The sequence below is a fragment of the Borostomias antarcticus genome (genome assembly GCF_949987555.1).
Source record: "Borostomias antarcticus genome assembly, chromosome: 1".
Classification (NCBI taxonomy): Eukaryota; Metazoa; Chordata; class Actinopteri; order Stomiiformes; family Stomiidae; genus Borostomias; species Borostomias antarcticus.
The window spans coordinates 10112246-10140044 of record NC_140234.1 but is presented as its reverse complement, the minus strand read 5'-3'; the positions used below and the strand labels follow the sequence as shown (position 1 = coordinate 10140044).

The following is a 27799-nucleotide window of genomic DNA, read 5'->3' as shown; positions in this document are numbered from 1 at the left end:
TCCGGAGAAGAACAGGGTCCAACCCCTATCCAGGAGTTTGGTTCCGGCGCCGGTGCTGTGCGTGGAGGTTAGCCCCACCAGGTGTAATTGGTATCGCTCCACCTCCCTCACAAGCTCCGGCTCCTTCCCCCCCAGCGAGGTCACGTTCCATGTCCCCAGAGCCAGCCTTTGCCGCCCGGGTCCGGTCCGTCGGTGTCCCCCGCCTTCACCGCCACCTAGTTGGCAGCGCACCCGACCCCGACAATTTCTCCCGCGGGTGGTGGGTCCACGGGACGATGGAGGAGGAGATGGTGCTTCCACGTGGCTTTTTCGGGCTGGGCCCGGCCGGGCTCCGTGGTAAGCCCGGCCACCAGGCGCTCGCATGCGGGCCCTCCGTCTGGGCCTGGCTCCAGACGAGGGCCCCGGGCTTCCTCCGGGCCGGGTCTCTCTTCCATTAGTTTGTAATTTCATTGGGGTTTTTTCCTGTAACCCCAGGTAGGGGGGCTAGGGGGTACTACCACTTGCCCAAGGTGGACCCCCAGACTAGTGGAGGGAAGGAGGCGTCTTACTTCTCCATTCTAGTTTTGCAACTAGCCACTGCCCATTACTTATCATATCTAACCTTAACTCCTCCCACTGCTGCTTGGACCAGTGGGTCCAGTTTGTTACATTCCTCATAGGGCTTCTGTAAGTGTGTTTTGGCTACTGTACTGTTCACATTTCTCCTGATTCCACTGGATTAAACATTGATATTCGTAAATAAATACATTGAGTGTTCCATAAAGTAAGTTTTTAACATATGGATGGAGTTAATGTTTAACATTTAGTGCTAGTGCCTATTGTACTGTAAGTGGGGTACTGGGGTGCTGAGAAAATGTATTTGGTCCAGCATTAAGCTACTACAGTAGATAGGCAGTGTATCACACCAAAATATAAACTACACACATGTAGGAAGACAAAATACCGATATTATTTGGTCACTTTAGGTGGTACTGAATCTGACTAGGCCCCTGGACTAAATGGTTAGTTTGTAAACTGCCTGATCAGCCTATTCTATCCGTTTTGCACCTTTCAGCATGGCTTATTATGCAAATTAATTGGTTACTACTTCTAGCTACTTTTGGGAGAACCAACAGCTACTTCCCTTACAGAGGAGCTGGCAACACTGCACATAGCACCCCGATATCAGTCAGTCTTTCATTGTTCATGGTGTTGCGCACTGAAATGTATCGATTTCAGTGCAGAAAAGTTGGCATCAGCTGTGCTTAGAGATAGGGCCATGGCAGGGTCTTGAAGACAACAACTTGTTAAAGAACGTAGTTTCTGGAGTACTCGGGTATCTGTTGTGCAAGGGGGAGGAGCACAGTGTTTGACTAATACAAAGGAATATGAGCTGGAGAACAGATTAGCTCTGCGAGTAGCACAGGAGAGGACGATGGGCTTTCTGCTGCCATTCCTGCTTGCTCTGCTAGCCTTCCTCCTTGGAGGACTCTATCTCCTGGGGACCTTCCGTCAGAGGCGTCCCGGGGAACCCCCCCTAGATAAGGGACCCATTCCTTGGCTGGGCCATGTCCTGGAGTTTCGCAGGGATACTGCAAAGTTCCTGGAGAGAATGAAAAAGAAACATGGGGATATTTTCACAGTGCTGCTGGGGGGCTTTTACTTCACATTCGTCACAGATCCATTTTCCTTTGGGACTATTGTGAAAGAAGCCCGCACAAAGCTGGACTTTTACGAGTTTGCGAAGTATCTAGTTTTGAAAGTGTTTGGTTACCAATCCAACATCGAAGATGAGCACAAGATGTTGCAGATATCCAGCAACAAGCACCTGATGGGGGATGGTCTGGTGGTCATGACACATGCCATGATGAATAACCTTCAGAATCTGATGTTGCACAGTGTGGGGGCAGGCGAGGACCATCAAATCTGGATGGAGGACGGGCTTTTCAACTACAGCTACAACATCGTCTTCAGGGCGGGCTACTTAGCTTCGGCAATGAGACCCCCAAGTCCTCGGGGAGCCTGGAGAAAGCCAAGGAAGTTGACAGAGTAGAATCTGAGGAGCTCTTCTCTGAGTTCCGGAAGTACGACCAGCTGTTCCCTAAGCTGGCCTACGGGGTGCTGCTGCCGTCTGAGAAGATGGAGGTGGAACGTCTGAAGAGGCTGTTCTGGAACACGCTGTCGGTCCAGAAGATCAGCACCAAAGACAACGTCAGCGGCTGGGTGCGCGATCAGCAGGAGATTAGGGAGGAGCATGGCATGCAGGAGTTCATGCAAGACAGGTACATGTTCCTGCTTCTGTGGGCGTCCCAGGGTAACACGGGGCCGTCAGCCTTCTGGCTGCTCCTCTATCTCATGAAGCACCCCGACGCCATGAGGGTGGTCCGGGCGGAGGTGGAGGGCGTGCTGAAGGAGGCCGAGCAGGAAGTGAGGCGTGGTGGGCCGCTCATCGACCTGACCCGGGACATGCTGCAGAAGACGCCTGTCAGGGACAGCGCCGTGGAGGAGACCTTGCGTTTGACCGCCGCCCCCGTCCTCACCAGGGCCGTGCTCCAGGACATGAGCCTCAAGATGGCTGACGGACAAGAGTACCACCTCAGGGGGGGCGACAGGGTGGCTCTCTTCCCCTACACCGCCGTTCAGGTGGACCCAGACATCCACCCCGATCCGCTCACGTTCAAATATGACCGTTTCCTCACACGAGACGGGGGCAAGAAAAATGATTTCTACAAGGGCGGGAAGAAGCTGAAGTACTACAACATGCCGTGGGGGGCTGGAATCAGCATGTGCCCTGGTCGTTTCTTCGCCACCAATGAGCTGAAGCAGCTTGTTTTCCTCATGCTCACATACTTTGACTTTGAGTTAAAGAATCCAGATGAGGAGATCCCGCATATTGACATAAAGCGCTGGGGCTTTGGGTCCATGCAGCCAACTAGAGACATTCAGTTTAGGTACAGGCTCAAGTTTTAGGTTTGAAAGCACACTTAGATGTTAATCTAACCAAACTCACAGTAGTGAGTGAGTATTTAAGGGTTATTTGTTTGAGCGCACAACATGTCCTGATGAAGACTGACAAGGTCGAAACATGTTGACTTTTTTAAATTATGTAAGCCTAATACATTAAAGTCGCACTGAAGTGAAAAAAGCATTCTGTCCCATTTTGGTTCACATAATTGGTCATAGTGTTCACCTATTCAACGATGTATGCCAAAAAAATTACAAAATTCTACTTTTGTTGTAATCGTATATCAAAGTATATCATTTCTTACTTCCTGGAAAACGGTAGGTCACGTGCAATGACGACAACAGTTACCTTAGATTTTAGGCCAATAATCTCACAACATCCACCTGTCAATCAACGCTATCCTGCTATCGAATCTGTCTAAAATTCCTCTAAACATATGTCCCACCCTCACAGCTTGTTTGCATCGGAAATACGTAAAACTACGGAAGTTAGATGATCTCAAACGTCTGTTTCTGTGCGACTTTAAAGGTTTTTTAACATTACCACTTCCTTTCCGAATACTTATTCTGAGTGCCTGGATCTACTTTTGTTTTTGGATATTGCCTCCATTCCCAGTGATCCAAGAGCACCAACAACACTAATGGTTTATCTCACTTTTTGAGCACCTTGTTCCTCCCTGTTGTCTAAACTCATAGTAGCGTTCATCATTACAGAAGTTATGCTTGAAATGTTGCCATATTCAATTATAAAGTATTTTAGATCATCATGTTACTGTGAAAACTGTTATACGTAGATTCACTCATATCTTATCATCTTTATTATAACAGTATTAAAAACTGAATTTCGATAAATTAGATCACCATTGCAATAAACATTAAAACTGAACATATGAATGTTTTGTGTGAGCCTTCCCCAAAGGGAAACAGCCTATAAACCTTTAATGAATGTATCCAAATGACCTTTGTCACCTTTAAGTATGCTCTAATCCAGGGTTTCCCAACCTGGGGTCCAGGCCCCCCTTAGGGGGGCGCCAACAATTTCAGGGGGTGCGCCAGCACAGCTTCAGAACTATGTAGCCAGGTGACCGTTAGGACGGCAGGCCAGTGAAGAACTGGCTACTCAGACAGGGACGCAAACCCCAACAAGATCCCCACTATGATGTCATCGGCCATGGAGAGGAAGCCATGAGGATGGAGGAGCATGTCTGTGAGACAGAGAGAGAGAGAGAGAGAGAGAGAGGAAGAGAGAGACAGAGAGAGAGACGTTACAGACGTGCTAGGGACATACTAGATGTTTCAATCACACACACAGACACAAACAAACACACACACACACAAACAAACACACACACACACAAACAAACACACATACACACACATCATTGATTGATTGATAATTTCCTTAATAAGTCTGTACAGAAGTCTAGTGTTCACCTGTTTGTAGACCTCCTTGCCAACCCCATAACTGAGCATGTACTGAGAAAAAGAAATGAGGGGGGTGGGTTTAATCAACGGAAGATAAAATATGGTGCCCCTTTCTTTGTCACCATAGGGAACTCTCCTTTATACTGTTTATTGAGAGAGAGAAAGAGACAGACAGAGAGAGAGACAGAGATGATGCTGCCAGCTAAGGTTGCTGCTTTTACAGTATGTGTGTGTTTGTGTGTGTCCATGTGTGTGTGAGTGTGTATCAGTCTATGTGTGTGTGTGCATGTGTGTGTGTCTGTCTGTGTGTGTGTGTGTCTGTTGGTGTCTATGTGAGTGTTTGTGTGTGTGTGTGTGTGTGTGTGTGTGTGTGTGTGTGTGTATTGATAGATGGCTCACTGTGAAGCTCATCCCCTGACAGCGTCCCTGCTGCTTGGCCTTTCCGGGCAGAAGCAGGAGTTTGGGATGATTCCCCCAGTCCTCATAGCTGAACAGGCTGCAGAACTTGAACTGTGGAAGAGAAGACAAGGCACACACACACAGCGGCTTGTCACACAGCCAATCAGAACACACATACCTGCTGATGCATGTTTGTGATAAGAACACTGTTAGACGACTGGTGTCTGGTGACTAGTGAGCCAGTCTGGTCTTGTTATTGTTCTGTTTGGTGTGCCAGACCTCAGATAATTTGAGGCCCTAATATTAGCTAGACAAATATTTGTCAAAGAATCATGTTATTGACATGTCACACAGCCAAATACATGATTATATCTGATGAAGGGCCAAAAAGCCTTGTATGTACGGCACTACAATATCATATAAATTCAACAAATTAATCGACTATGAATCATGTCATTCAACATTAATATTCCTGCTACATTGGCAAAGCACTTAATTGTACCCTAACTTACACCTGATGTAATTTGCACACACAAACATACACAGACTGGACGTTCACACCGATTTGGGGGGGGGGGGGGGGGGCAAATTCCATCAGGTGTAAGTGGGGGGCTCTGGGGAAGAAAGGTTGGGAACCCCTGCTCTAATCCATATTGTGACACTGTTCGACAGTGTATAGCAGGCCACCATGGAAATGGAGAAAAGTTAAATCTGGTGTTGTGATCTGAGGTTGTTTGTGGTTGTTTCTGGCACACAATACATTTCACACTACATCTACCATGTCATGAAAATGTCATTTTTTAAATCATGAACATTGGAGCTTTATTGAGCAAGAATGTGCAGTGAATATGAGGAGAGCATGGCTGGCTTCAGATAGCTCTAAGTAAAAAATGATAAATGTCGTAGCTTATTTACACTGTAGCAATCCTGGATGAACATTTTAGTAGCCCTACATACTGATGAAAATGTATGGAGCTGGCTGTTATCAAGAAATGTCAATCTTAACACTGTAAGCTGTTTCTAATTTGTTGTGTGTGACTCCTGTGTGACCGCCCGAGGGTTTCTGGAGAAGGAGGTCACGCCAGGGGGTCACATTGATACTCAAGGGGGGTTCTAGGCAGGGGACGTGTCTCCACCTGACATATTTACATGTTCCCTAGGCAAAGGGTGACATTCTCTCATGTGATGTACAAACACAGACTGTTTAGATACTGGGGCATCAGGTGCCTCATCCTATCTTTTCTGCAAGGCTGTATTTCGAGAAGAGAGAGACAGCTTTGTCTAGAAGGAAGGAGGGGGGTGTGGGACACCCCCCCTTCTCCAAGGGTTAAAACCACTATTCAGTTTGCATGTGCTTCGATTTGGGTTCAGCCAGCATCCAGACAGGTCATCTGTGCATTAGACATTGCCATGTTTCTTTGTATGTTATACCTTCTGGAATGAACCGCTTTTGCTCAGACTCAAATCCCGTGTTGGAGAGATTCATTTGGAACATCTGAGAAGGGAGACACTGGACTGTGTGGTATATTTGGAGATTGGGGGTCCGTCTTTTATTGAAAACAAGAAAACACAACGCAGAGCTAATCAAGGACATTAATAAAAGACAACGACATTCAACAATACTGTGATGGGAATGAGTTGTGGGACTCTGGACTGAGCATGGATTCACTGATTGACTGAATTGAACACAGGTGGGACTGATTGAGATGTAAGCAGACAACAGGCTGGTAAGATGAAGAGATGTCAACAAAATGAAGAAACAGTAACAGCTACAAATAAATACATAAATACGTTTTAAAAAATCATGTCACAGCACAATGCCTGAGTATGTACTGTACATGTATTAGCATTTTTATTCTGCATCCATCCTGGGCTTGAACTCTTGTTGAGTTACCTGCCATGTGAGAAGCCATAGATGGTTTCATACTGACTTAAGCAATCACAAGGGCTGCATGTAACTGTCACAGGTGCATTGAGGTTTCAGCAGTTTTCACAAAACCAAAGACCAAACAATAAAACCAAGGTATACACTCGACAAGTGAAGAAGAAAAGACAGAGCTTCTAAACTTACAGACTTACAAGATGGCACCGGAAACACCAGGGACTATGCACAGCTACAGCAAATGGAACAGACAAAGAACAAGATGGGAGCTACTGTACATGTAGGCTAGAAATACTGTACACATACTAACGAGGCAGCTGGAAACCAATCAAACAATCAGTGGCACAGGTCTCTCAATCAGAGCCAATTCAGCCAGTTGTAGTCCTAGGTCCGCTATTGGGGCGGGGTTGCCAACAACAACAAGTACTGTACACATGTAAACATGTTGTCCCCCACCCATTATGCATGTTCCCTTGTGGTATCAAGCCCCCTGCTTCTCATTAGGCGTTTTTATACAGATATCCCACTTTATTGCCCTGTAGAAGCCCCCTTAATTTTCCAAGTGTGTATCTCTGCAGGCCCAGAGACTTCCAGGGGGCGGGTCAACTGTCAATCAATTTCTACTTTGGCCAATCAGAGACTGACAATCGTCTTGTCAATCAAAAACTAATTTCGCCTGAAACGGTTGTCAATCACTTTTTAATTTGGCGAATCGCCTTTCTCTTAGGAGAAGGGGCATGGTGGAAATGACGCAAGCTAGTTAGCTAGCTGTCTACATTGACTTAGTTTGCTGGCTTGCTAGTTACGTAGGCCTAATGCAATTTGTTATGGAGTTAGATTGACTGGATTACATGATTGTGTGTGAGAGAGAGATTATATTTTTTATGCAAATCATTCAGCTTGAAAGACATAATCCATCAACCTCCCTGATAAAAGCCTTACCAAGACTCCCCTTGGTATTCTCTTAGTAGGCCTATGATCAATGTAATGGCTTGTGGGTAGAGGCTAGCAATGGTCTACACTAGCCCAGGGGCAGGGGAGCATCACTAGCCTACTGATCCATAACCAGGACTGGAATGCCCTCAGTGGAGGTCCCAAGTCAGTCTTCCAGTCATTCAGCCAGCCTGTCAGTAGATGTGCTCTACTTGTATTGATTTGTTCATACACTTGTATTCCAGCATGGGTTATGTTCTTGAATGCTTCTGGTGACTAGCAGTTCTCTTAGCAACCTAATTTAATCCCTATCACTGTTTTCAGATCCACATAGGGGAAACATATGGCTGAGAGAGGAGTGTGGAGGAAAATCAACAGTACCACACACACACACACTTGCATAACCAACCAAGCAAGTTGTACCTTTCTATACCACAAATATAAGTTTGAGAACCTAGGATACATACAGCCCGCCTAAGGGGGTTCTAATGTACTGACCTCCCGGCACAGGCCTGACCCTGCTGGCAAGCTGCCTTGGTCCTAGCCAAGGAACAAGCGTTTCAGCTTCTGCTCACCTGTATGCAGCTTATACCATGCTGACTGGCCTGGACTAGTCACCACATCCACAGTCTAGCCAAGTTAGAGATACCCTTGTGCATTTTACAAAACAAGTGTCATACAATTAAGGTCATAATTTGTGCAGCATGTGTGCTGTAAGTGTAAAGACAAGATACAGATCATTTTCTCCAGGTTTTATTGAATAGCTTGTAGACCACACTGAAACACTGGGCTGACAGTTCAGTTGTACAAGGCGGACCTGGGAGACAATTCAGGACACCTTGTTTGGGTCGAGGCTCTGCTTAGTCTGCTGGCCCAGGTGAACTATCAAACTGGATGTACTGACGCTGAGAATGGAGACACACACGGCACAGCTGGCGGACACTTCCTGCACTCTAAGAGGTTAGGGTTAGGGCTAGACTGAATGTAGGTTGGCATAAAATAATACATATTTATTTTTAAATGGATGGAAAGATGCTGCCCATGCCTAGATCTTTATGTCTATTCAGCATGTCTGTTCTCACCCACTGAGGTCCCATCACCAAACGTGAAGCCTCGGATACAATAATAAAACAGGGGCAGACAATGAAAGATAGAGAGAGACAGACAGACATGTAGACAGATAGGTTAAAAATTAGAACAGTTAGAGTTGTGATCAGACGGTACAACCAAAATGTCACCTCAGTGTAGTGATGCAGACAGAATTATGAACACCTGCTCCTTGCTTAGAAGGAGGTTATCATCTGCCCTCTGAAACATTCAGGACCAGGGCCGTACGCAGGATTTTTGTAATACCGAGGTCATTTAGTTGTGGTGCTTCAATCTGGTGCACTTTGAGAGCAGAATTAAGAGGCTAGATCTATAAAGAACACACATCATATTGGATTAATATCTTTAACTGAGAGCAGTGGAGATCATCCAGAGAGGACACAACTTAAGTGAATGTTGATGAGAACACACCATCTATTAGAAACATGAGACTAGCTCCTCCTGTCACCTCTCTCCCAGCCTGGCCTCCTTCACTCTGATGTCCATGCTGGTCTCCTCCTGTCACCTCTCTTCAACTGTGGTGTCCATGTTGGTCTCCTCCTGTCACCTCTCTTCCACTGTGGTGTCCATGTTGGTCTCCTCCTGTCACCTCTCCTCCTGTCTTTTGTCCATGCTGGTCTCCTCCTGTCACCTCTCCTCCACTGTGGTGTCCATTTTCATCTCCTGTCCACAAATTAACAAAACATAAACATAAGCTATAAACACACCCCCCCCACCCACCCATCCACATTATTTTTTAAACTTGCCAGGATATAATTAATGTAGTGTCTCTTTGGCTAACATCAGGTATCTCACCTCTCATCTCTATGTCCTCTCCTCCTGTCCCCTCTCTTCCACTCTCTTGTACCTCTTGGTTTCCTGTCAACAAATTATATATTTTTAACCGAACATAATCATGCATATTGTGTATATTTATACACACCTACATACCTGTCTATTTGTTTATCTATATACAGACATACAATTTATCCCGTCAATGTGCTTTTCCCATCATGTTAAGTAAAGAGTAGGCAGTGTACCACCATCATCACCTTTCTTTTTGATCTTGTCCTCAACAGTTCGCTTTCCAAAGATGAGCTTTGTTTGATGAAATCTTTTCATCTTCTCCCTCTCTTTCCCCCTCTCTCTCTCTGTCAGTGAAGAAAGCAAACACGGTCAACTGTTATGTGAATAACGGCCTCTGCTATAGTTGCAATGGAAAAGAGGGGACTTCATTTCAACATGAATTTCAACCATTTACACGTCATTGACGATTTATCAGTCACAGATATGCAACGTGCCAGCAGATGACTTGTGTGATTTACACTGTTCCTGAAGTACTGTCTGACAATAGGCTCTTTGCACAAGCTCTACTACTTCCTGAAATTCTACAGGCATATTTATTTCCTGTCCTGTACTATTGGATGGAAGTGATTAATCAGGTGTGTGGCACACCTGATTAATCACTTCCATCCAATGGTATAGGACAGGAAATAAGGATTTGATGCAAATGGATTTAATAAGGATTTGTGCCTATTATAATTTCTCCCAGACTCAATAGCTGCAGCCCATAGATTCCATGTTCTATAGGGTGTGTTAGGGTACTTATTTTCTAAAGTATGGTAAAATGAGCACTTGCGTTTTCATTTGCGTTTATGGTCTTCTAACGTTACGACTAGTCAAGATCCTGCAATAGCCTAATCATATCTACCTGGTTAGATTTCTATCTGAAGTTGGCTAGTTAATGTTAGCTGGTGTTATTAGCAAGCTGGCTGGATTTGGACCTGATCCAGGGCTCTTGTTCTTGTGCATTCCATTCATTTCAATATGAGAGGTGTGAACGGCCTATTGGTGGTATTTGGCGCAGCTGCACAGCGTCATGACCTCATTTTCATTGATGAAGCTGGTTGATCTATCATTGATCTATCTAAAACCAGGTGTCGGGGCCCAGATGTTACAGGACAAAGAGCTGTTGTGAATGTCCCTGGGCAGCGTGGGGGAAATATCACCTTGTGTTCCTGGAAGAAGAAACAGTGTTTTGTGGTGTGTGGGAGCTGGTCTGTGAGCTTCAAGAATGTTAAGTTGGGGGAGGGGGAGAGCCCTTTCCACTAGCCCAGAGAGATAAGGAGGAGGTCTTAAGATGAGGTCATTTTTGCTGAAGTATGAGACTCATTGTTTTCTGACCACACATTTGTACTCTGATATCCCTGCTCTGGAGATCAGACATACCTTGTGAGCTCACAATAAAATCATTTAAACATGCCTTGGTTAACAGAATATAATTACTAGATTGTTGATAATCACCCTGCAAAAATCTACATTTGGCCTTTGAGGACTGAAAACATTTTCAAGAGGTTCCTACATCTGCAAGGAGTTCTCCATCACCATGTCACCCTAGGTCCATCCAGTACTGCACACATGATCACGTTCTGAGGGGGCGGCAGCAGCTCAGGAGGTAGAGTAGCCGTCTGTGAGCCTCCAGTTCAATTCCAGCTATCTCCTCTGCTTCGTTGACGTGTTCTTGAGTAAGACACACATTTTTCCCAAAGAGCAGGCTAACACCAGCTGGCCACCATTGGTGAGTGAATGAGAGAAGATATTGTAAAGCGCTCTATGCTTTAGAAGTGCACTCCACTCACAATGACATATCTGGTGCTCTATATAATGCAGTTGTACAGGATGGAGCAGAGCAGCCCAGGTTTGTTGTCATGTGGGATAATGTTAGTTTCCACCGGGCTGCTCTGGTCTGGGACTGGTTCACCAACCACCATACATAACTTCACAGGTGGATACACCGTTACCCCCTTACTCCCCATTCCTCAGTCCCATTGAGGAATTATTTTCACTTTGGTGTTGGAAGGTGTTGAATATTGGTTGATTTTCAGAGAAATATTGGTTTAATCTGATCCTGTTAGCTGTTCCTAATGATAATGATTGACCTCTGAGTATGGCTGTAGCTGGAGCTTTCTGTAAGAAATGGTGTCCCTCTTCCATAGACTTATGAGATAAAGATGACATTCCATGGCTGGTACACTCTGTGCCAAACATTAATTGTTGTGGTTAGCGCCAAGGCGGCGTAGGTTGACTTGACAAAACAAGGCCACAGAAGAGACCAGAAAGACAGTCTTATCAGAGAAGAGACGAGGGGGGGGGTGGGGGCACTCAAACCACATAAGAACCGTGCTCGAGCTCAGATGATTTGATTTGAGTCCAGACAGCATACAGACAGGTCAGCTGTACATTAGACTATATGCCATCGTCTTTTGTATGTTAAACCTTCTGTAATAAACAGCTTTTGATGTCGCTCAAATCCTGTGTTGGAGAGATTCATTTGTAATACACCTAAAGAAGGGACACTGGACTGTGTGGTATTGTGAGATCTGGGGCCGTCTTTTATTGTAATCAAAACACAACGCAGAGCTTAATAAGGACAATAATAAAAGACAACGAAAGTCAACAAAGGTCTATGAACACCAACCAGACACCTGCATGACTCTCCCTGGGAGCAATGGAAGAGGCATGCAGAGACACTGAGGTGGGGTCAGTCCAGGGTTGGATACTGAGGTGGGGTCAGTCTAGGGTTGGATACTGAGGGGGGGTCAGTCCAGGGTTATATACTGAGGGGTCAGTCCAGGGTTGGATACTGAGGGGGGGTCAGTCTAGGGTTGGATACTGAGGGGGGGTCAGTCCAGGGTTGGATCCTGAGGGGGGTCAGTTCAGGGTTGGATACTGAGGTGGGGTCAGTCTAGGGTTGGATCCTGAGGGGGGGTGGTTAGTCCAGGGTTGGATACTAAGGTGGGGTCAGTCCAGGGTTGGATGCTGAGGTGAGGTCAGTCCAGGGTTGGATACTGAGGCAGGAACACAAATGAACACTCTCTCTACAGTACCTCTCTCAGGTTACACAATGTTTATTAAAAAGGCTAATGAAAAAAAAACATTCTGAAAAGTTAGGGTTAGAGTTTAAAATGCAGCTGTCCAGCCATCCAACCAACGCCAACAGTCACAACAAATACATTTCCATCCCAGTTTGTGTTCCATGTCTGGTGCGCATCCACTGCTTTTAAAATAATCTCAAATCCAAAAAGTTAGGCTACTTATTCCAATCTAGATCCAATCTTCCAAAGATATACAGTTGTAAGCCATGAACTCAACCAGGTATATTGGAATTTATTTAAACAGTCCCTTTGCAATCACCAATTCATCTACTTTGTGTTGCAGTATTTTTTGTTTTATTCTTTCATGTTTTTAAAGCAATCGACTTTGACCAAGAGGACGAAATTAAGTCCATCCATTCACCCAATGTCATCCTTGAGCGCAGCATTCCATAGGCCTATAGGATAAGGCCTGCCGTATTATTCAGTTCACCAAGGATCTTCCTCAAGTTCCTCTTTTCATTTTCTCCAGTAATCCAAACTCCATATCCAATTCCTATTTTGATCATTGGCTCACACCTGAATAAACCAATTGCTTGTAGAGTGATTACCGATTTGATTTCAGAATATTATTCCAGATTAAACTGTATAAAATATTTGAGGGGTTCTTTTGCAAAAGCAAACATCTCCTTTTACTGGCCTAATAGGTAACCTAAATCATGTTTGCCCATATCTGTGGTGCGGTTTAAAGTAGTAGGCTTATTCATCTCTTGATGGTGTTGTTTTAGAACGACACCATGCGGGACAGACAGTTGGCATATTCGTAAAAACATTCACATACCCTGATAGATATTAATTATTATTATCAAGTCTCATCATAATACGGGAGATATCGTGAGGGAATGGATGAAGGACTTAAAACTAAATGATTGTAAGGACTATATATCGGAACATTTGGACTGTATTTGATTATTGAATAGAGATATTATTGAAAAAGAAAAGGGCAGGAGTGCTGGGAAGTTCAGACAGGTGTGATCAAGGTGATATTTGGTCAGGAACAGGAAAGGCTGAGCTGGGGAGACTACCCACACGTGTAGCAGCATACCTCAATATATATCTTATATAGCTATAGCTCAATAAAAATGTTGAAACTTTTTGCTAGTTACTTTTCTTTGAACGGGAGAATATTATTATTTCAGATGCCTATTGTTATGTAGGTTATGATTTGAAGTGTCTACTTTTTGGGGGGATCACAGTGAAATTCCTCCTACGATATTATCTGCTTGTCTGATTAACTATAGTATACAGTAAGATACTATGTAGTTTAAACTCGTAAATCATCTGTTTGATTGTTAAAAGGTGAAGTGAATACAGCGTTACAGTGTAGCCCTATTCCTATAGTTTTTTTCCAAAGGCCTCCAGATCTGCCTATTACACTAGAACGCATCGCCGGATTTCAAGCACCAAAACGTAGCCCCGGACGTATCGATCTGCCTCCGGGTTCGAGCCTCATTTTGGCCTCGGTATTGTAATTGCTAGGCGCAAAGGCAGGCGAAAACTCAGAAAAACGCAGTAGTGTAATCCAGGCCTAAGGCTGTAGCTATAGCTTCTCTCCTGTATGAACACGCTGGTGTTTCTTTAACTCTCCTGACCTAGTGAAATTCTTCCCACACTGGTCACAGTGGTATGGCTTCTCTCCTGTATGAACACGCTGGTGTATCTTTAAGTCTCCTGACGTAGTGAAGTTTTTTCCACACTGGTCACAGTGGTATGGCTTCTCTCCTCTATGAAAACGCTGGTGTATCTTTAACTCTCCTGACGTAGTGAAGTTCCTTCCACATTGGACACAGTGGTATGGCTTCTCTCCTGTATGAACACGCTGGTGTATCTTTAACTCTCCTGACGTAGTAAAGTTCCTTCCACATTGGACACAGTGGTATGGCTTCTCTCCTGTATGAACACGCTGGTGTATCTTTAACTCTCCTGACGTAGTGAAGTTCCTTCCACATTGGACACAGTGGTATGGCTTCTCTCCTGTATGAACACGCTGGTGTTTCTTTAAATTTCCTGACGTAGTGAAGTTCTTTTCACACTGGTCACAGTGGTATGGCTTTTCTCCTGTATGAACACGCTGGTGTGTCTTTAAGCTTGTTGACTGAGTGAAGTTCTTCCCACACTGGTCACAGTGGTATGGCTTCTCTCCTGTATGAACACGCTGGTGTTTCTTTAAATGTTCTGACGTTGTGAAGTTCTTTCCACACTGCTCACAGTGGTATGGTTTCTCTCCTGTATGAACACGCTGGTGTTTCTTTAAATCTCCTGACGTAGTGAAATTATTTCCACACTGCTCACAGTGGTATGGTTTCTCTCCTGTATGAACACGCTGGTGTTTCTTTAAATCTCCTGACATAGTGTAATTATTTCCACACTGGTCACAGTGGTATGGCTTCTCTCCTGTATGAACACGCTGGTGTGTCTTTAAGTGTGTTGACTGAGTGAAGTTCTTTCCACACTGGTCACAGTGGTATGGTTTCTCTCCTGTATGAACACGCTGGTGTGTCTTTAACTCTCCTGACGTAGTGAAGTTCTTTCCACACTGGTGACAGTGGTATGACTTCTCTCCCGTATGAACACGCTGGTGTGTCTTTAAGTTTCCTGACTCAGTGAAGTTCTTTCCACACTGGTCACAGTGGTATGGCTTCTCTCCGGTGTGAACACGCTGGTGTGTCTTTAAATTTTCAGACTTATTGAAGTTCTTTCCACACTGCTCACAGTGGTATGGTTTCTCTCCTGTATGAACACGCTGGTGTTTCTTTAAATCTCCTGACGTAGTGAAATTATTTCCACACTGGTCACAGTAGTATGGCTTCTCTCCTGTATGAACACGCTGGTGTCTCTTTAAACCTCCTGATGTAGTGAAGTTCTTTCCACACTGGTCACAGTGGTATGGCATCTCTCCTGTATAAACACGCTGGTGTGTCTTTAACTCTCCTGATGTACTGAAATTATTTCCACATGGGTCACAGTGGTATGGCTTCTCTCCTGTATGAACACGCTGGTGTTGCTTTAAGTGTGCTGACAATTAAGTTCTTCCCACACTGGTCACAGTGGTACAGTCTTGGCTTGTCTGCGTCTGTCTCTGGGCAGTAGCTGGGGTGAGGGGGGTGTTGGAGGTGATGATAGGGAGTGATTGAGAGGAGGAGGAGGAGAGAGTTTCTGGTCTGATCTGTCTGTTCGTCAGCAGAGAGACGTAGAGGTTGTCATGGCTCCTCTTGAGGTGCTTGTTGAGGTAGATCTGGGAGGTGTAGGTGAATGGGCACTCGGATCAGGAGAACAGCTGAGTCTGGGACAAGTCTGACATCACTCCTGGGAGAGTGATAGAGAGAGAGAAACATTTAAAAGGATTCTTACACCTGTAGTACAAGTTCAAATACTGTATAGAGTGATTATATGTAGTAGGGATGGGACTTTCTGGCAAATCTGCTATTCTAAAATCGCTGGGCAAAAATAGATTTTTCTTCGAAAATCGCATCTCATCATTGCTCGTCTGAGCGACTTTTCCAGCCAATAGGGCCTATCCTATTTCTTCATATTTTTATTTAGAAATATGAGCATATCGACATGGTCGGGATGGAGACAGGTGCGCAGTCTATTGACGATAAGTCCTGCCACGGAAAAGACCCTCTCCGAGGGTATGACGTTGGTCGTTGGCTGCGTTAGCCGTTGCGTGTCTTGTCCGGTCGAGTCTCACCTGACCTCACACGCTGCGTAAATGACGCCTACTACGTATCCTAGGTTACAGTACTCAAACTGTCTTCCGCGAGTGCCTTTCTCTCTCGTCTCGCACCACGAAAAACAAGGCAACTCGTTTTTTTATAAGACAAGACGAACAAACGATTATCAAATTATAAAATAGATTTTTTATATTTTAATGACTATTACATTTTTGGAAGATCATATCCCATCCCTAATAAGTAGCTAGTGAGGGGGGGGGCGGGGAACAACGACACCACAACAGGAGAGAGAAAGATATACAAGAGGTTCCTCTGGCTGAGCTTGAGTGCGGTTACGAGAGAGGAGAGAGAGAGGAGTGAAAAAGAAGAGGAGAGAGAGGAGAAAACAAGCATGAATATGTTGAAGCCCATGGCATTAGCTTATTTAGCTAGAATAAGCTAGCCAGCACTCATTAACGTTAGTCAAGCTACCATGGCAACTAACAGCATTCCATTCTGTACATGTACATACTAGTGGGCCTGCCTAACATCGGCAATTTGTGTGCAATTTGTGCACATTTGCTCAGGCGCCGTTGCAGTTTGTGATGTAGTGTCCCCTGTTTCGTTGCATCCATGAAGGTCCTAAATTTCACATTGTATACACACGTCTTGGCTGCTGGCTGGCACCATGGGAAAAAGACTGGAGAGAAGGAAGGATGGTAGAGGAGAGCTACTTGGACATCGGTTACTATTATGACTGACTAGCAGACCTCTGGTTCTTTCAGCTTTAAGGAAAGAGGTGGATGAGAGAGAGATGGAGAAGACAGAGGGAAGAAGAGTTGAGGACAGATACCTCTAGCGGTGCTCTTTTCTTCCCAGACGTAGTTGAAGGAGATGCTCTTGTATCTGTACTCCTGTCCGTACCAGACCAGCAGCTCCTTCCCGACAGCCAGCAGCTGACAGCAGCGAAACAGGATCCCTCCACGGTACTGAAACGCTACCAGGTTCTGCTCTTCCTCAGTACGGGCACAGTTCACATACCTGGGGGAGAGAGGGGGTGGTTTCATAAGAACAAACAGGTGAGGGAGGGAGAGACGGGAGGAAGGAAGGATGAAGGAAGAGAGGGAGGGAGAAAACCAAGTGGGTGAGATGTAGGGACTGACTGTATGGAGGGAGGAAGGGAGGGAGGGAAACTTTCAAGACTGGAGTGATGGTTTATTTTGAGTGAGAGCAGCAGAATAGATTCTGGAAATCTGAGAAATGAGCATGTGTTCATATTTCTTCACCTGATTGTAATGCCTAATTATTCTACAGTTTACACATGCAAAGATGGGTCCATCCCTGACACGATCTCTGAAAAGCCTGCCTATTGTTGTCCTGTTTAATTGTTCATTAAGTCTTTCCCTTAACATAGCCTTTTTATTTGCATCTCATTGCCTCTGGATTCATTTCTAGTTGCTTCTCTATGAACTTCCTTCTGTTAGTTCTATCACAGTCCCTTACCATCTCTGGATCCTGCTGTTTCTGTCTCTCTAGTGACATGATGTTCATATGCGCAGTTTGACTTTTTGATCAGGGGGGCAGTCAGTCCCAGCCTACTTCTATCAATATAGCCTAGGCCTACTTCTAACAATATAGCCTAGGCCTACTTCTAACAATATAGCCTAGGCCTACTTCTAACAATATAGCCTATGCCTACTTCTAACAATATAGCCTAGGCCTACTTCTAACGATATAGCGTGAGCGCAGCCAAATAGATTCTGGAAATATGAGAAATGAGCATGTGTTCATATTTCTTCACCTGATTGTAATGCCTAATTATTCTACAGTTTACACGCGCAAAGTGGAGTCCATCTATTTGTAGGCATCTGGCATGACTTGCACATAGTCCTCCGTGGGAGCAGTGAAAACAAGTGCCAGGGGAATGCTCAAGTCCAAGCCATGCCAAACATGTACAAATATTGGGATTGGGATACATTTCACAGGAAAGCATATTGAGACTGGTAAGATTACACCGATTACACCCTGTGCTTCCCGTCTCAGTAAAGCACATTTTCACTAACACAAATCCCTATCCATCTATCCATCCATCCATCCAAGTATGAATGGATAACTATCTGTATGTCTTCTATATTTTACTTCAATTCAAAGGGCTTTATTGGCATGGGAAACATACATTTACAATGCCAAAGCAAACATCCCAAAAGTTCACAGAAATGTTATGGTTGAATTGAATGAATAAGTAAGTTATATTTACAAATGTATTTAAATGGTAACTTTAAAGTTTGTATGTACAGTGTGTATATGTATAGTGATCAGTGCGGTGTGCAGGGATACTGATTGAAGATTTTCAATCGTGGAACCAAGCCAACCAGCTATCTGATCAATCGTGACCACAAGTCCGTATGGTAGAAGCCATAGCGCGCCACAGACTGGAAGAAGAGGAAGAGGAGTATGCCCACATGATGTACAATATCGATGATGAAAAAAGAGTAGAGCCATACAGAGAGCAGATGGCAGTGAATGGATGCAACATTGAGTTTGAAGAAGACACTGGGGCAAGCCTGACTATAGTGAATGAGAAAACATACAGGAAGATGGGAGGGGGGAAACTCCACCATACAAGAACAAAGCTGTATATGTACACCAGAGATAGTGTAGGGGTGCTAGGCAAGATGTACACACAAGTCAGTTACAAGGGGCAGACCAGACAGTTGCCATTGATAGTGGTAAGAGGGGAGGGGCCAAATCTCTTGGGGATAAATTGGCTAGATGCCATTAGGCTAGACTGGAGGGCCATTTTCAGACTACATACAGGTCAGCAGCAGGAGTTTGAGTGAACTACTCTCACAACACGGAGAGGTGTTTAAGGTGAGCTGGGCAGTTTAGTGGGAGCTACAGCAAAGATCTCTGTTGACCCCGAGGCCAAGCCAAGGTATTTCAAAGCCAGGCCTCTGCCATATGCCCTCAAGGACAAAGTTGAGACAGAGTTGGTTAGATTAGAGAAGGAAGCCATCATAGAGCCTGTGAGTTTCCGAGTGGGCCGCTCCCATAGTTCCTATACTTAAACCAGACAAAACAACTAGAATATGTGGGGACTAGACATGTCTCAGGGATACCAGCAACTCCCACGGGATGAAGAATCTAAGAAGTTCACAACAATTAACACCCACTGCGGTTTATACCAGTACACCAGGCTACCCAATGGGGTGTCATCAGCCCCAGGCATAGGAGAGAGAAATGTGTCTTCATGGCACCAGAGGTGGTGTACCTGGGATACAGGATCAACGAAAAAGGAATTAATTCCGTAGCAGAAAAGTGTTGAATCTGGCTGATTTTCAAAGAAATATTGATTTAATCTGATCCTGTTAGCTATTTCTAAATTATTATGATCGACCTCTTAGTATGGCTGTAGCTGGTGTGTTCTGTAAGAAAACGGTGTCCCTCTTCCATAGACTTATGAGATAAAGATGACATTCTTAGGGCTGGTACATTCTGTGCTAAACAGCAATTGTTGTGGTTAGCGCCGAGGCGGCGTAGCTTATCTTGACCAAACAAGGCCACAGAAGAGACGAGAAAGACAGTCTTATCGGAGAAGAGACGAGGGGCGAGGGACACCCGAACCATAAGAATGTTGCAACGAGATCAATGCTTTAATTTGAGTTCAGACAGCATACAGAGAGGTCAAGTGTACATTAGACTTTATGCCATCGTCTTTTGTATGTTAACCCTTCTGGAATAAAAAGCTTTTGATGTCGCGCAAATCCTGTGTTGGAGAGATTCATTTGGAATACATCAGAACAAGGAGACACTGGACTGTGTGGTATTGTGTGAGATTGGGGGCCGTCTTTTATTGTAATCAAAACACAACGCAGAGCTTAATAAGGACAATGATAAAAGACAACGAAAGTCAACACAAGGTACAGGCCATTGCAAGCGCTCCACAGCCAACTGACCAGACACAGTTGAAGTACTTCTTGGGCTTCATGCTTAACTACAGTAGGACCCCACTACTCCGAACTTCAGAGATCCCAACCTCCCGGTCTACCGGACAGGCTTAAAAAACTTTCTTTTTTTTTTTTCGCCTGCTATCTGGTTACTGGTGGGATTTTCATTACAGTACTGTACTTAATGTATGTAGACCTACATGTTGCCTGTAGGCTGTAGCCTACTGTCACGTTTCATTTCTTTGTTACTTTAAAGCGGGAAAATGTCGAGCACAAAACGCAAACGAGTCGTACGAAGTACTGTATTTGATCAAAGCACGCACTCAAGTGGAAATTTGTTTATTTTATTATAGGATAGGCTATATGAGTTTAGTTGGCTATTTGATTGCAATTTTGATGCATTTTCACAAGTAATTAACCGTGTTTATCGGTGTATTATGAGTCTATATGAAACAAGTATACCACTTATTGAATTTGGTGCATTTTAACATACGTTTCAGTCATCCGGACATTTCAGAGATACGAACGACCTTCGGTCCCGTTGGGTTCGGATAAGTGGGGTCCTACTGTACTACTTCCTTGTAGTCTAATAAACATGATGAATCACTTGAATGTCTTTCCTACCTTGTAATTTCTTCGGAAAATTATATTAAGCTAATGTTTTGAAAACAAAGATGTGTGAAACGTCACTATTATGTGCTCCACGTATTGACGCAATGACGTAGTACGCGATTTTCGGGGACCACCTCAAATTTGCTTTAGAGCGCATTCTAATGGTCAAAAACTACATTGGGTAACTTTAAAGGAGTAGTAAAGGGAAAAATCATGTTTCGCCCTGTTTTAAGGTTACTTATGATCAAATACAAGAGTTAAACATATTTTTTGAATGATTTTCCACAGTGCTCACCCACATCCATTGTATGACCAAAACGGTGGTAGAGCAATTATCACACTTTCTCAAAAGTGCTAGTTTTGTCAACTTTTTGATCTGAACCATTTTATATGATCATAAGTATCCTTAAAACAGGGCTAAACATGATTTTTCCCTTTACTACTCCTTTAAGAAATTCCACCAGTATCTGTTTGGGAAACACTGCACCATTGTGACAGACCACGAATCGCTGCTGGACCTCCTGGGAGAGTAAAGGCATCCCACACCTCACCGCAGCCAGAAGGCAAAGATGGGCACTGATTTTGGCAGCTTATGAGTACACCTTGGAGTATAAGGAGGGCTCAAAACACGGGAACGCGGATGCACTGAGCAGGCTCCCCCTGCCGATCACGTCCGCTGCCACACCACGGGAAGAAGAGGTGGTAATGCTCATGGAGCACATGAATGGCACACCACTACAGGTAACGCAGATATGGGAGGGGACCCGGCGAGACCCCATTCTGTCCAGAGTACATCAGGCGCTGCTGCAGGACTCCTGGCCCTCAGAGTACTGCAACAACCCAGAAATTCAGCCATACATAAGAAGAAAAAAGGAAGTGAGCGTGGAGGAGGGGTGCATACTGTTGGGAAGTAGAGTGATAATCCCACCTCAAGGAAGACTAATCATGATTGAGGAGCTTCATGAAGCTCATCCGGGGGTCCGGGGGTCTCACCAATAAAGTCTTTGGCCCGCAGCTACGTATGGTGGACAAACATGGACGCAGATTTAGAGTCCGCTGTGCGGGAATGTCATGCATCTCAGTCCTACCAAGCCACCCCTGCAACAGCACCGCTACACCCGTGGGAGTGGCCAGACCAACCATGGATGAGGCTGCCTCTGGACTTCTGTGGGCCCGTATTGGGGAAGATGCTCTTCATCGTCGTAGATGCCTATTCAAAATGGATCGAGGCTCACCCAATGTCGTCTATTACTTCATCCATGACTAATGAGAGACTGAGAAGCATTTTTGCCACCCCAGCAGTGATCGTCAGTGATACTGGGCCTAGTCTGGTCAGTGCAGAGTTCAAGAACTTCCTACAAAAGAATGGCATACAGCATGTCACAACAGCACCATACCACCCGTCCTCAAATGGCTGTGCAGAGCGAGCGGTGCGGGTGGTCAAGGAGGGACTCAAGAAGGTGGGGGAAGGTAGTCTGGAGAAAAAGCTATCCAGGTTCCTGTTCAAGTACAGATCAACCCCCCAGACCACCACGGGAGCCACGCCAGCTGAGCTGCTCATGAACCGCAGGATCAGGACTCGGCTAGATCAGGTGCGTCCCTCGCTATTTACAAGTGTCTGATTCAGTCTATGTGAGGGGATACTCAGGCCAGAAGTGGATTCCGGCAACTTATAGAGAGGACCGGTCCAGTCTCTTGGAGAGTGAAAACACTGGATGGGAAACTGGTGAGACGACATCAGGATCAGATACGGCCATGTTATGATCACAACCTGGCTGACCCCTGTCTCTAAGAGGAGAGTGTTCCTGTGGACACAGCAGAGCAAGAACTAGAAAATCAGGCACACAAGGTAGTATGGGCACCGCCACAAGAAGCAGAGGATCCAGGCATACTGGTGCCGCCAGCAGAACTAGAGAATCCAGCACCAGATGCAGTGGCACCGGGGCCTCCAGACATTGGGGTTTTGGGAAATTGTTACCCAGTGAGAGTTAGACAAGCACCCACGTATCTCAAGGACTAAGTGGTAGCAGGGGCAGAATAATCCCCTCGTAGAATCAGACTAGGTTTAAGGGGAGACACGGTAGGTGAAAACATCGTTTTTCAACGCCCTGGTCAAATTTGAGATTTTGTGCTAGTTTGCTTCCATAACATGTCTTCTGTCATACTAGTGGAAATAAAACATCAAAAATACGCATTTAGATGTTTATTTTACTTCATTTAGTCTGTTTGCGTCTGTAGATTCTTCCTAAAATCACCAAAAGTTACAATTTTTTCGCAACGAACCAGAGCGCGGCCGTCTTTTGGATCCGCTCATGTGATATATCTTTGGAGAGAACTCTCTCTCAAGCCTGATGTTATCGCAACCAAACCTGATAGTTTCATTTGTATCAGCAACCAATCGTGGAAATACAAAGGCGGGTTTGATGCTAAACGTGAAATCTCATTGGCTGTTGTTGATTTCTGAGAACGTGATTGGTTCACCGCGTCATGTGACACGTTTCCATTTCCTGATATCTAATCCAAACAATGCCGTCTGTAAAGCGTTCTAAACGTAATAAGCAACAACGACAACAGTGTTTGCCCGCAAGGTTGAACAGAAAACAAGAGAAACTAAATGGATAGGTTTACATTTATGAGATATAAAGTGCCTATTCGCGCAAGTTGACATTAGCCGGTGCTAGCATGTCCAGTGAGCAGCAGGGAGATGAGGCTAGCGTTAGCATGTCCAGTGAGCAGCAGAGAGATGCGGCGCGTTTGAATGAGCTGATAACCGGGTTGATTTGTCCTAATGGTGCAGGGACTGGTCTTAAAATTAACATAGATCCTCAGAATAGTGGGTTATGTAGTACTTTGCTCTTAGAGTGCAGTCTTTGTGAGAAATGGCTATCGCAAAAGTGTCAAGAACTAGGAATGATGTTGCATTTGATGTCAATGTGAGGATGGTCCTCTTAGCGCACGAGTTAGGGTTGGGGTATGCAGCTCTCCAAAAGATTAGTAAAGTGTTAGGGATCCCAGGGCTTAATCTGAAAACGTATCAGAAACATGACAAGAGGGTGACAGGTAGGCTATTGAAACGTGTTCCCTCTTTCTTTCTCTCTCTCTCTCTCTCTCTCTCTCGCCAATATCAGAAGCCTATACATATGCACAGTAGTCTCCCTCTCTCTACCTGTGGCATTTCTACATGCATCCATAAACTGACCAAATAAACTGTTTTAATTTCAGTTGCTGAAATAGAGAGAGGTCTGGAGTCCTTGCACAGAAGCAGAGAGCAGATTAGGCAGGCAGATGTTGACCCAGAGGTAGGTAAGATGACTGCCAATAAATGCAAAATGTTACAAAATTATTACAGTTATTGAGAATTATGACAATAATTCTCAATAACCAGCGTTCAGTGGACAACATGAAGGCGGCAATATGGGGTAGTCTGCTTCACTGATGACAACCCCATGCGCACCAGGAACATATTGTGGTTTTAGGACAGTTTTATGGACTGCAGCTGAGTGGGATCTACAAACCAGCTGCTTAGAATAGTTTTGTAGACTGCAGCTGAGTGGGATCTACAAACCAGCTGCCTAGAACAGTTTTGTAGATAGCTAGTGTGGTGCCATCTGAGGAGTGACTCTGTAGACCTATGACGGCGTAGCCTGATGTCTCCTATGGTGTTGCTTTTGACGATGGTTATATCACTTGTTTGTTTGGCAATCTATATTTAGCTTCTATTGGTGTTTACCCTGGATTGTTAACCACATCTTGTCCTGTGTATTTATGAATCAGTTTACTCTTCATGTTCATTCATTCATGTTTTCTCCATGTAAAACGGTTAAAAAAAAAGTTGGATAATCTGTTTTCTCATGCATGTCCTTGTCAAATGTGTCTGTCTTTGTCCATGATCTGTTTAGCAAAATAATACAAGCTTTCTAAAAGGGAATGTTCTCTTCCCTACTAACATTGTCTCGTCTCTAGTCTTGTCTTACTAACATCCCACTCGTGGCCTGTACCTTGACGTGGTGAGTGGGCTTCCAACTAAACAGGTCTTGCTTCTCTATACAAAATGTCTACTCCTGGACTATTTTGAATCCACAACATGCTGTATTATTCAGTTTTCAGTTTCTATGCGTTTTCAGATGTTGTGTAATGTTGTTACTAATGATGTGATTGGATACTGTGTTTGTAAATATTGGTTTACAATGCAAATGTGTGGTTTTTTACAATACAAATTTTCAAAGCCCGTTTTCTCAAAATGAGTTATTTCTCATCTTAGGGACATCAAAACCACCACTTGAGTAGCACCTACATACACCTAACTTTCCAGTTTTGTTCCAATCCATATTCTGAAGGGTTTGGCCAAGGGGGATTTTTTAAATTTCATTCATAGCCTGATTTATATAACAGTTTATCCCTAAATTATGGCGAAAATTGGTCTTTTTATGACTGTTGACAGTATTTTCTAATTTCTGAAGTTAAGAAAAGAGATATCAAAAATCCCCCTGGCCAAAGTTTTGAATAGGGATATGTGAACAAAATGAAACAAGAATTTTGAACCCGGCTTGAACCAGTTTTGAAAAATTACGTCCCGAATTTATGCAAATTAGCGCATATTTAGCACATATAATGCCTAATTTGCATATTTATCCATAAGATTTCAGAAAACTTGTAATACAAAAAAGATGCTCCTTAATGTACCTAACAAACTGGGGGAGTTTGATGGTGATACCCATTAAGGATTTTTTTTCCCTATTCACCTGGGGTGTCTCCCCTTAAGTGAATTTGTTCAGCACATAAAAGAAGGATTTTTGTAGACTATGGGGGGAGGAATGTTGTAATGTTCTGATTCATGTTGTATGTTATATTCAGTCAGGCAGTCAGGTGATATAAGGAGAGGGGCTTAATGTAGAGGGGGACCGGAAGTAACGTTCAGCAAGGAGATAACCACCAGAATGCGTAGTAATGGGGTCTGAAGTGCAGAATGCAATAAAGAGTAAATAACTTTGAGAGTGTATCATCCTTGACTTTATTACAGTAATTGTATAGCAACATGTAAACCTCAGTTGCTGGCGGTCCATCTGATGCCTGACCAGCCTCAGTGCAAATGTGTAACTATGTGTGTGTTTATTCTATCCAGAATAAATCAGCCTTCAGCAGCAAGAAGTGGTCCAGCTATTTAATACATTGAAGAATATAGGTAAAAGTCCAGTCTTAAAGTCAATGTAATGCTTGTTTGTGTGTTTTTGTGCTCATGTAAACAGCCTGGAATGTGCAGTGGAAGGGATAGAAGGAGACAGCTGATGCTGCTGTGGCCGTTCAGGGTAGTGGGTGTCAAGAGGTCACACTTAGGCCACAGGGGGGGCCTCTCCTCTGGGGTATTTATGGCCCAGTCCCAATCCCCCCCTAAACCCTCAAGCCCTGAGCCCTCACAGACTTATTGACGTCACCTGGTGAAGTGGTTGAGTGCGAGTGGCTGCAAGGGCTCGAATTGGTATAAAAGGGAATGGGACAGCACTTGCGACATCACATTACATTGACGTGAAAACATATTTCTTACCATTGTGGGTGTGGGGCGTTTTATCAAATTTTCAATTTTACATGTTTTTCTTGTAGGCCTTCATGTAAATTAATTTTGGGCTTTGTCAAATCCCCTTTACATTATCCGAACTCTGTGTTACCCTCAAAACATATCTGTTCAACTTGTTGAAATCATTTCATTTTGTGGTGATATGCGAACTACATTACTGCCTGTGATTCTTGTTTGTGATGAATCCAAAAGTATTTACTTAAGAATGATAATACGCATTCCTGCACCTCACAACTCTTTCCATATTCATGTTGGAAATCTCAATTCAAAGAACACTGCACCGAAATGGGTGATTAATGTCATACTGTTTTTAACTGGGAAATCATATGATTTAGAGCAACAGAAATCGATGTAATTTATAACCGTAGCCTACATATTTTTACACAAATCACATTATACAAACCCATGGGGTTAATAACCCATACTTAAAAATAATGAAACCAATATAATTATAAGGCTACTTGTGCAGATAAGCAAGTCCAGCTGAAAACATGAAAACATATTTTGTTTTGTAACGTGAACATTAGGGTTGGTTGATCTGTCCGTGCTTGTTTATTGGCTGTTCTTCAGGTGACCCCATGTTTCACGTCACAACGATATGAACTGTGGGTAATTCCCTTAGGCGAAGTCTGCAAAAGTGCAGACTTACGGTAAGGGGGCATAAAGGGCTCAAAATGTCTGCCAGAGAGCCCTCATGCACTTGCCGATTTGACATTGGGACACCCCTAAGCCCTCGCGGACTTCGCGGGAGCGCGCCCTTAAGTCTGTGAGTCTGAAAGGGTGGACATTGGGACTGGGCCAATGACACATCTCTATGGGACACTAAACAGACACAACCTAGACTGACAACCAATGGTGATTAAGATATCAAGTTAGGGTGACAGGCGACACATCTGTATGGTCACTCCTCCACCAATCTAGCTTCACCTAAACGGGCTTAGGCGTGGGGGCTGGGCCGAGAGAGCACTATTTAACGTCTCAACCAAACCTTGAGACTTTGATTTGGAAACGGTAGGCAACTCGGACGGACAGATTCGCTGCTCCCAGCAGAGAGACACGTTGGCCCAGTCCCAATGTCCACCCTTTCAGACTCACAGACTTAAGGGCGCGCTCCCGCGAAGTCCGCGAGGGCTTAGGGGTGTCCCAATGTCAAATCGGCAAGTGCATGAGGGCTCTCTGGCAGACATTTTGAGCCCTTTATGGCCCCTTACCGTAAGTCTGCACTTCTGCAGACTTCGCCTAAGGGAATTACCCACAGTTCATATCGTTGTGACGTGAAACACGGGGTTACCTGAAGAACAGCCAATAAACAAGCACGGACAGATCAACCAACCCTAATGTTCACGTTACAAAACAAAATATGTTTTCATGTTTTCAGCTGGACTTGCTTATCTGCACATGTAACCTTATAATTA

General features: G+C 44.4%; 1 pseudogene across 1 annotated transcript; it reads left to right on the top strand.

Moving 5' to 3' along the window:
• The first annotated feature begins 1414 nt into the window (after positions 1–1414).
• LOC311309331 (5-beta-cholestane-3-alpha,7-alpha-diol 12-alpha-hydroxylase-like) lies at positions 1415–2949 on the top strand (annotated as a pseudogene). Its single transcript has one exon. The product of its transcript is annotated as a 5-beta-cholestane-3-alpha,7-alpha-diol 12-alpha-hydroxylase-like (transcript).
• Positions 2950–27799: the final 24850 nt, after the last annotated feature.